We start from the raw sequence: 11,182 nt of genomic DNA, 5'->3' as shown, positions 1-11,182 counted from the left end.
CGGCACAGGGATTCGAACCCGGGTACCACCCAGTCTCGAAGGCCCACGGAAGCCCACGGAAGCTTTGAATACCCTGAGATGCTCCAGCCGTTGAACTGGACCCCTCTTCCTCCTCTACTAGCATCAGACCCAGAAAGGTCATCAGAAAGCTCAGACTCGCCGCTACTGGCGCGTTGTGTGCAACACCCACGTTCATTGCGACGTAACTCAAGGGAAAGTCTTGCTGTCGTGGTGTAGCGGTAGCATATCTGACCGAAAATCGGAAGACCCACGTTCGATTCCTGGCGTCAGCACTTTTTCCTTAAGTTGCTTCAATTCATATAGAGCCGTAGCCGAATGCTGGCTGCCCCATGTAGCCAAAGGTAGGATAGCATATGTTTAATTGACGCCTCAATTTAGAAGAGCGACATGTCAGTAGATGTCTCCCATAGGCCCTAGATGATTATATATAATTTATAATTGGGTGTTTACGTCGCGAGACAACTGAGATCATGAGCGACGCCACAGCGGTCGGTCTGTGGATTGCTTTTGCCCACCTGAGGGTTCTTTAACGTGCGATGAAAGCCCATCACACGGCACCCCGTATTTAACGTTCCTCGCGGAAGACGGCGTGTCTAAGCAACTTGTACCCTGCCACCAAGTTGCTGGCGTCCTCGGCCGGGTTCGAACCCGCGATCTCGGGATCAGAAGGCGAACACGCTACCGACTGAGCCACCGAGACCGGTAGGCCCTAGAGGAGTCCCTCTAGCACAGCTAACGTTACGCCACCTAGACGTCTAACCATAGACATCCAACGTCTTGCCCTAGCGCAACTTGAGACTTTTATATACCAGACTAAGGCATGTTCTAGCCCTGTACTAGATCTGTATTAGCAAAAATGTGTAGGATTATACCTTGATTAGTCTTTACTTAGGCCAAATCTAAAAGCTTCTCTGTATGTGTGTACTGTTTCACAAGTGCATGCTGTTAGTGGGAGAGTAATACGGAGCAGCTCACACAAGCAGTACATTTTGACAAATATTTATTTCAAGCTATTACAACACTGCAAAAGTGACTAACGTATGCGCTTTAGGTTTCCGTAGCACCGTGTCAAGAAAATGATGGTGCAGGCGCTTATCAACGGCTAGATAATGACTAGTAATATCACAATGCATATTGTTGAACGTATAGAAATAACATTGAAATATTAAACTTCAGTTACCTATGTTCCCTGATCTTCAACTCCCGTAGGCTGACTCTGTAAGTACTCGAACGCAAATTATCCAGTTAAAACAATTTACGAACAGATTCCAATAGATACCAAGCGCCCAAAAAGCTGTCGAATACCCCACCTTTTGGTAGCACGCCCGTTGTATAATACTTTCCAAGTGACATACAGAAAGGCATTGACCAGATAGTAATGCTATGATGTTCATAACAACACAACATTGTTATGGTCAGCTGACAAATATTAAAACTAACGGAACTTACCCCTGTCAAAAAGTGATACGTTATGTTTGTCTACGAGAGTGTGCATACGAGTGATGGTAGTGTTTACGAGAGTGTTTCAATTCCACAATTTGCCACGAGTCATGCAATGTGGCACGCGAATTGATTTCTCAATGAGTACTCACAATTCCTGGCCGAACTTAAAGAAATGTTCTGACATTTCTTGTTGCACCTGCGTTTGTTCAACAGTACGATAATTAGGCGCTATGTACTCTGGTAACAGGAAACGTTTGTCTTAGAAACATTAGTAAGGTTTTGACGCCTAACAGCATAACACAAACACACACACAAAAGCAGCGGTTCACGTTTCGCGGTTCAATCAATGGTAATCCCGCACACGCATGGGATATGCCACTGTTTTCTCCTTTTTACTCAAACCAATTGAAAAGGTTAGAGTAAATCAGATTCCCGCTCTCATAACCCCTGTTTCAGCGAGAATATTTCGCTCTGAATGCAGTGATAGTTCACTGACTCGCTAAAGGTGGTTTGAACTGCTGATTGCAGGGCCCGTGATTCGTCCATCAAGTTTAAAAAAGGTCGACCAATACTTACTACAGATGTTTGTTTATTACAGCGCATCGATGACAAGTACATCTCAACTTTTGGCACATACGGGTATCATCACAAAGGCGATACGCGAACCACTTTAGACAACTTCAGGATGACTTACATGGCGGAGCAGTATGACCTCTTTGCAAAAGTGGATATCTTCGTACTAGTCACGGGGTACGTATTTTGTCCACGATTAGCAAAACAATTAATACTGTGAGTAAAGCTGCAACATAACTGCTAACGGAACTTCCTATGTCAAACGAACGATTCACTTATCTCTAAGTCTCTATGCATATCTGTGTATTTTCACTTTTGTTTCGTGAATAGTTCGTGGTCGGAGTACCATGAAGTCAACATAGTAAAGTGTGTCCGTGTAGGTCATCTCGATATTTGCATTTTCTTCATGTAAATGCATTTACGTAATTACATGAGCTCTTAAATGGTTCCTCCGTCTTCAATGAGGTATCTAAAGTCTTATCAAGTAGTATTAAAATGCACGATCCAAGCGCTGAAAACGAAAATATGTTTTTCAGAAAGAATGCAGCAGTCGTAATCAATAGGCGATTTCAGATACTACCCTTGTGCTCCGCACGGGGGCCCTCCGTCGCCCAAGTCATGCGCATCGCGCAATGCGTCGTGGGAAGTGGTTTACATTCGTGCTCGTCTGCCTGTTGCTCGAAGGTGCGGGAGGTGAAGGAGTGAGAAAACCGAAACCGTTTGCGCCCTTCTTCTTCTCTCTCACTTATGAAAACTAAATCCCAAGGTGCAGCGGGGCTTTCGCAACACGGCGCTCCCTGGTGGGCCATCCATGCAATTTCTGAAATCGTCTATTCTACTTTCTAGCAAGTTGCATGAATTCTCGTAAAGTTCCTTGAGTCTGACTCGCTGCGGATTTTATGTTAGGAGACATTCTTGCTGCGTTAGCTACGAAATCTTATTAAAAATTAATGAGCATGTGTTCATCACAAGTCAAGGTGGCTTTATTATGGCGCATGGTGGTATAGGTTTCGCGGAACTGTTGGTTAAAAACTGCACTGTGTAGCATGGTGTTCATTTATTTCTCATTAAGTGTTTGCAGTAAATGGTAATTCCATCATGCATACTTACGTAGATGCAATGAGGGCAGGCTTCAGCAACGTTTGTGAGACTACAGGTCAAAAGGAGGTCAGCAAAATGGCAGCTATAAATTAGACCGCCGTGTTTCGCGGGCAGCGAAACGTCCCCTCGCTCGGATTGTCACTTGATCCTGGCTCCCCAGATCAATGAAAAAAGCGCTATGCCAATGGTGTTTCATAACTGCTATCAAGGTGCTACGCTACAGGACATCACAGGTGATATTCGTCAGAAATATCGTTGATGTAATCATTAGCACTTACCCACGTGAACCCAGGAACACCAGCTCCCGCACTCTAAGAGCCAGTGCGCTTTAAAAAAAAGAGTATTTTTAATCCTTTTTTGGGGATTAAGTGCATTGCCAGAAAACAATAGTCCCTTTCGGGAATAAATGCACGGGAGTAAATGAATGTCACGGAGTAGGGTCTGCATTTCTCGCTCTGTTTCCCAGGTACACAATTCGTGTGCATGCATGAAAATACTTTGAATCAAACCGCCAACCGTGATATATCGAGCGATATAAAATCTTGCAACATACATAGGGCACAATTTCCGAAGAAAGAAGCGCTAACTGTTTCTTACTCTGTGTGTGTGGAAAACTGTGAGGTTGGCTGAGTTATACCAGCCTTATGCCATCAAATTGACCAAGAGCACATATTTACGCAGACTGTTGCATTAGAAAAGACCATTTGTGAAGTATCAGTGCCAGTTTGCAGTCCTGAGGAGTAGATGTCGGTGCTAGGGGACGATTTTTTTTTTTTTTTTAGAAATAGTACTGGTCGCCCGTTGGAGGCCCAAGTAGGAGTGTACAAAATATAGAAAAATTCAAACAGCAGCATTATACAAAGGTACAACTTCAACATACATCTCGTGCGTACAAGTTTGGATACATCTTGAAATACAAATACAAGTACAACATACGTCTCATGTATTACCACGTATTAGAGCGTTAGTGACATTGTTAACGAAGCTATTGCAGGAGGGAGATAGTACAACTTCTTCTGGCAGGCTATTCCACTCTTGGACAGTGCGAAAGAAAAAAGAATATTTGTAACAATCATTTTTGGCTGGAGTACATCTAAACTGGCGATTATGTGTAAATCGAGTACATCTCACTTGGTGTAACGTAATCTTCAAGCATTATCTTTAAGTTTCCATTGACCAGAAGGTAGAAAAATTTTAATCGAGTGCTTTCCTTGGTTATTTCTGAAGCCTATCTATGTTGATCTGTGTGTGGGGGTCCAAAATAACGTCTGCATAATCAAGGAAAGGGCGTATAAAGGTCCTGTAGGCCTTTGAAAGAACTGATGTGCTGAGGCTGGAACAACACCTGTAGGCTGTTAATTTTGTTTTCCATGTTGCATGCTTCAGCTTACGACGTAAGTACCATAATTTCGATGAGGCTTTCTGTGATATATGTTCAATATGTTTGTTCCAGCGCAGATAATTAGAAATGATAACTCCGAGTTATTTGAAAGAGCCAACCTTTTGCAAGTGTTTACCATCAATATGATAACAAAAAACTGTGAACGTTTTTTTTTTTTTCCTACTTATGTTCATATAGGCACATTTCTTGACGTTCAATTCCATTTGTCAGTCCCTACACCATTTATGTATTTTCCTTCAGCAATCATTCAAACGGAGTTGGTCTTCGCTATTCCGAATTACAGAGAACAACATACAGTCATCCGAGAACAAACGGAAATTCACCTCGATACTGGAAGATATATATTTAATATAGAGAATGAATAAAAAGAAAAAGAGGAAGGAAGTAAAATGGGGAGCAATTGCAGTCTAGGGGACTAGAAGCTGCAATTACTTCCCATTTTACTCCATTTTTTCTTACAGCGTGGTTAGGATGATCGCCTTCCGCGCCGAGACTGGGAGGTGACGCGGGTTCGATTCCCCGCACCGGTTGTGCTGTTTGAGGTTTTGCCTGGGTTTTCCGACAGACATTCCAGACGAAGGTCGGCACAGTTCCCCCTGAAGTCGGCCCAGGACGCATACTAACCCCCTGTCTCCCACTCTTTCATGCTGGGAGGTGACGCGAGTTCGATTCCCCGCACCGGTTGTGCTGTTTGAGGTTTTGTCTGGGTTTTCCGGCAGACATTCCAGACGAAGGTCGGCACAGTTCCCCCTGAAGTCGGCCCAGGACGCATACTAACCCCCTGTCTCCCACTCTTTCATGTTGTCCTGTCTCCACCTGTACGCCACTCATAGCCACAGTTGCTTCGCGGCGCTAACAAGGAATTTAAAAAAAAATGCTTCTGTCAACCAGCGGGAATGGGTGATCGTGCCAGCACGACTTCGGGGAACCTACTGCTAGACACAACTGGGTAGAAGTGGGTTAGGCGAACTACATTTCGTACAAGTAGATAATTATTTGCTTTATACAATAGTCGGGAGACTCTTGGCAGCACTGATGTCTGTGGGGTGCTCGAGAATGTCTAAGCTTTGCCGGACCCATTCAGCTGTTGGCGGCCTCGATGCGAATCCCGACATCAGCATTTGAGAACCACTATCTTGTGGCTATCTTGTTCGTTTATGGAAACTCGAGATGCCCTAGATATTTGTTTTCAGCTTCAGCACATCTCTATGGTGATGAACTCAGCGTGAAACGATGTCCATGAGCAGTAATCATGGGCACGTAGTGTGAACGAAACCGAAAATAATTAGTGTCCTTGTTGCAGGAGAGATATGTGCGCCATTCGAGGACAAAGCTTGGCTTGTGATGTCGCGGGTGAGTCATGTTCAGAAAAACTACTTTTATATTTGGGACGGCTTGACTGGATAACTTCTACTGCCTTTATAATAGAGAGTTTTAGTGAGTCGTTGGTCATTATTTCATTCCCCACATCACCATCAGCAATGGGTAGAGTATCGCCCCTGTAGATGAAACTCCCTAATCATCATCTTAAAAATAAAGTGGTTGTTGTTGCACGAACGAAACGACCGACTCCACATATACGAAACGTAACGAAGAAATAGCCAAGGTTGAGGTTTCCCCTCCAGATCTGGAGGTCTTCCTGCCGATGGCCAACAGGAGGAATTTCGAGTTAGAGGCTGATATATGTTCCACATTGCAAACTGAAAAATGCAACAGTGTTTTGCTTACACTTACACTTACACTTACTTTCTCAAGTTTACCATGTCCTGGTTTCGGAAGAGCTGTAGGAGATAACCGGTACGTTCACGGCACCGCACGGACGCTGTAGCCTCTGCCCGTCAACTTGTTTACATAGTTCGCTACGTGTTGCTTTTCCTGCCATTTTCCTGGATCGCGTTGCAGCCGACAACTTCCGCAGATGATTTAAATCATCCACGACAGCTAACTTTTCTTTTTATTAGTAGCGGATGCACTCCCACCACTGCTGGTCGCCTCAATCTTGTTTGCCGAGGAGGAAATGGACGCCCTAAAACTCTCTAATAACTGGTGCCCTTGCGAAATGAAGTCTTTCACCTGTAGATTCCACTAGGGGTATGTTCTAATGAGAAAGCGTCGTTCCTTTCATCAGCAGCGTCACACATGGCGTACAGCGCCACATTAGCGTCGCACATGGTCGTACAGCCAGCAACGTAACACAGTGTCCCACGCGTGGTCGCGTGGGAACTCGCACTCTCGCACTCATAGGCGAAAGTAGGCGTATTTACCGAGGACTTTTCACTTAGCATGTTGCGATACGAACGCGATGCAAACGAGCTCGGAGACAACAGGGCTGACACAAACCCGCCATTGTTGTAACTACCCATCGGGTGCTTTTGGCAAAACTGCCATCTTGTCTTGGTCGCACGTCATTTTGAGTTCATGTGACTTTCTTTACATGTCGTTTTCCCGCATACCAACATATTTTCGTCGTCATAAAGCCTAGAGATGAACGTATTTTGCCAGCGTAAACTATGCGGTGCTTCTTCCGCAACATGGTAGCCGATTTTTCCTTAGTTTAAGACCATCGCTTCGGTTCAGTGGGTCTTAACGCGAGGTCGTCATCACATATTTGGAAGTCGCCAACAGTACGAGGCCTTCTGTGCAAAACTGCGCGTTTTACTGCGAGATTATCGGATAAAAATAAGGCTTTTTCAGAGACCAGAACAGCCGAGTAGCAGACGACAGAGGAGTAGCAGACAACATGTCTCTAGACCAATCAGGGAGCATTCTCCTTATAGCGTCAGCGCGAGGTTCCAGGTAGATCACAGGCTGGTACTGCTCTTCACTGCCGTTGCGCACGGTCACTTTCTGCGGCGTACTTTAAATTCAATATCTGCGATAACTATGACTCCGTGGTGTGAATTACTTCTGACTGGTGTATCTTACTGACCTACTTAACAGTCTTATAGGAAGAAAACAGGGTGTTAAAAATGACCTCTGTGCTTCTTTAAGCCCTCTGCCGGCAGGTCGCTTCAATATTCCTGGCTAATATCGTATTACGTATTTCACACCCATCGGCCCCCCAAAAGCAGCTCTATAGTTCCGTAAGCGTCCGTGGAGGTCGAGCACCGCTCCCGGAATAGTTGTCATGCGAGTACCCAACTTTATCAGTCGGCGCATTGGCTGGCGCAGAGCTTGTTACGTGGTGATCTTCGTTTTTAGTGTACACTCTGAAGGAAAGAGCATGTCATTCTGATGGTGATTGGATTTGAGCTTATTATAGGGTGACGAACACTGCGACACCTGCCGCCAGGCAGAACCGCTCTGTCATAGACGTCGTCATCATCATCATTACGGGGTTATTCCACCTTGCACAGTGGGTGGGATTGCCAAGGAGCCCTATGAGCGTTTGCATCGTACCCCTAGCTGTCGACCGCCGTTCAAACTTTAAGCTACGAGTATCATTGTTGCCGATGTACGGGAGAATGAAACGCAGTTGAGATATCGATAGGACGTTTTAGCCGCTTTGTCTGACGCTCCCTCTTTCCGTGGTATCTCTAGTTACTATTATCTCGGATAGAAAGTGGCTATAAATGGAGTATTCCTTCTGTATTGAAAGTCTAGCTCCCTGATTCTCTAAACGTTCATTGCAGGATTGGCCTACGTAGCGGGCGCATGCACTGAGTACCGGACGGTCATAGTTGAAGATAAGCCGTGGTCGTACAAAGCTGTTCGTACCATGGCGCACGAATTAGCCCACAGGTGAGTAACCAAGAGTGCAAAATTCTTTCAACGAGTTTTCGATGGACCATTGCACTTTTTACGTCAGAATCGCGATGCTCAGAGTCACCGTGGATTACATTTCAATTAAATTCGCACCCAATATCCTTTGTACGAGGACGATTGAATAGAAATAACCAAATTAATTTGTACTCATTGCATATTATATGCAGGTGAAATTGCATCAGTCTATTGCTCAACATACTATCACTGATAATGACGCATTGCTGCCAATGGTGCACTAGGATCGTGAATATCATGGGACAGAAAAGAACCTTCGTTTGGACGTATGCGCCACGAATCATGCACCGCATTCTTGACTTCACAGACGTCTTGAAACTTGGTGCTACCAGCTTGAGTGGTTTAAAATGTGAAAACGTGTACTAGGGTGCTAGGCCCCAGGAATGAGGGGTGTGGGAGACATTCAGTTGGGAGATCGTGGTTGTGATCGGCCTACGACTGCAGTCATGACATCCATTGTCGTGCTAGGCTAATTTTAAAACACGTGGGACGCCGCCACTTTTTGCTTGACTCCTTTGACTCTGGTAAAGGTGGACCCAGCTCACATCTCTACTCACGGTACGACTCAAAAACCTCTCCTTCCGTCCCCTAAGGCTGTAGCGACTCTTGACAAGCGTCCACTCGTCGTTCTCGCAGTTCGAGCACCAACTGCGGACACCCATATTGTGGACTGCCTCAGGTGCCTGAGCTCCTGTTAAACGTTTTGGTTGGCCTACTCTCGTCTGAAGCTTGTCGACCATTTGTGACCCGGTCCGCACAAAAAGAAACCCCTCAGCAGCCGCAGCACTACTCATACCATTCTTCAACTTTATAGGCGACTCGTTTTAGGCGACTTGCCTCCGAGATGTGCATTGCAAACCGTACTGCCTTGTAATTGGACGGCAAACCTCCAGCGGAAATCATATCTTCCGCGGTGAGAAATCTGAGGACAGAACGTTGTTATTCCTTCGTGCACACTTCCAAAGAATATACCATCTTTAGCAGTTCCGTCACGCTGCTTTGTGACAGGGCGGCACAGATCTACTGGGTGCTCTTACACCGCTGTACTTCAGAGAACATCGTACCGCGCTACCAAGCAGCTCTGCTAAGCTTGGTAACAGGTACTTCTCTTCGTCGCACGGTCTCAATATGGCACCCTTCTGTGATACGCGAGCATCTACTATTTAAAACCAATAAATGTCAGAAAACAGCACATTTGTGTGAGTCAACTGATTTTGAAAAAAAAAAGTTTCCAAAAAGTTACCGAAAGTACCGATGGTGTCAGGACTGGTTACTCCAATACTGGTAGTCTCGGTAAACACGCATCGACAGCAAAAAGGAAGCGAAAAATAATAGTAGAGCTGCTTGAACAGCACGCCTTTGCCAAATCCCAGATAGACCAGACCAGACTAAAGGAAAAGAGATGCACAGAGAACGGAGAGGAAAATTCAAATTGACTTAGAGCAGATCTCACGACAAAATCTTAGGAGGTGTATCTAATATGTCTACGCCTGACGCCAATAATGTAAACACAGCTTAGGTCCAATTGCTCCGCAGGAGCTCTAATAGAAATAAGGTTAAATGACTTGATTACGATTGCATGGAATCAGGTTAGAAGACAACAACTGGACGGAGTGCTTGCATAGAGGGCACTTTGTAATGTTGTTGGGAATCTCGGGTCATTTTTGAGGCCCGAAATTTCAGGATCTTTCCCGACGAATCCCAAGGTTCTGGGCATTGTAACCTTCCGTAGGTATCATATCACAGCAGGCAGGAGAGCGAACTTGTTCATTGCAAAATGCCGCTGGTATTTTCATCATTGGATACAACGCTCACATGACCCCTTGCTATCAGCGGTGGTGCCCTCCTATTATCACCTTCATTCGACATCATTTGTTCTTTTTATTTACGGATACAAAATTGCAGTGATCGACATCAATACACTTTCATATAATTTCCTGAAACCTGTTTGAAATATGAAAACATCTGCGAAAGGGTTCAGGTTTCCTGTTTCAGGTTTCTTGTCCTGTGTAGGAGGTGAAGGTTCGTGTCACCCACCATCTGGCACAGAGGAAGGTTCTGCACTGGTATTTGAAGGAGGAGGTGATCGGCTTGGTGTTTCATGACCTTTCCTGGGTTCATCTGGGAAGTTGAAGACCCAGTGTCCGCAGGCGCTGGTACAGGAGAGCGAGGTGAAACTGCTTGTTTAGCAAGAACCTTAAAACGCACAGAACGATGTCGCAGGTGGTCACTATGTACAAATCGCTGTTGAGCAGGGATCGGAACCGGTATTTTTTTTCGGTCCGGTTCGGGTTCGGGTTTAGCTCCGCTGAACCGAAATTATCAGCTTGAAGCGGTTCAGGTATATCGGTTCTGTTCAGGTTCGGCTCCGGGAAAAACGAAAGAAAAAAAAAAAGCGGTCAGCGGTCGGGACACTTACAGGGATTGGAGCAGTTACTTTTTTCGGTCCTGTAAAAAGAAAACAAAGCGTTAAGTTTTAACCAAGTACAATGTGATCGCTGTCAACGTATTCCAATTCTTCCTGTACAAACTTACTACAACGCTGAAGCCGTTGCTGGTAGCATATCTGAAACTCATTTTCTGACATGTCCTGTACATATATATCTTTCCTATGGTCTACCCTGTAACAGGAATTGTTGTTACGGCCCTTTTTGTGCCATCACAAACATTGCGTTCCGGAGCCGTTTGTTGTTTCAAAAGGGTGTCCTTTCACTACTGATTTGCGTTTTAGGAATAAAAAGGAGTCGTACGGGGTGAGGTCGGGTGAATATGGAGGCTGCTGCAGAACCCAAATGCCCTTAAACGTCAAATACAGCCATACAGCACGCAGCATTATGGGATGCCGCATTATAGTGATGAATA

At 45.2% G+C, this 11,182-nt stretch overlaps 1 non-coding gene across 1 annotated transcript; it reads left to right on the top strand.

Annotated features, from left to right (window-relative positions):
• Positions 1-222: 222 nt before the first annotated feature.
• On the top strand, positions 223-293 carry Trnaf-gaa (transfer RNA phenylalanine (anticodon GAA)). The gene has a single exon. It is a non-coding gene; the product is annotated as a tRNA-Phe (tRNA).
• Positions 294-11,182: the final 10,889 nt, after the last annotated feature.

Source organism: Ornithodoros turicata, chromosome 8, assembly GCF_037126465.1.
Source record: "Ornithodoros turicata isolate Travis chromosome 8, ASM3712646v1, whole genome shotgun sequence".
Lineage (NCBI taxonomy): Eukaryota > Metazoa > Arthropoda > Arachnida > Ixodida > Argasidae > Ornithodoros > Ornithodoros turicata.
The sequence above is the reverse complement of the archived record's forward strand: the minus strand, read 5'-3'. Positions and strand labels throughout refer to the sequence as shown.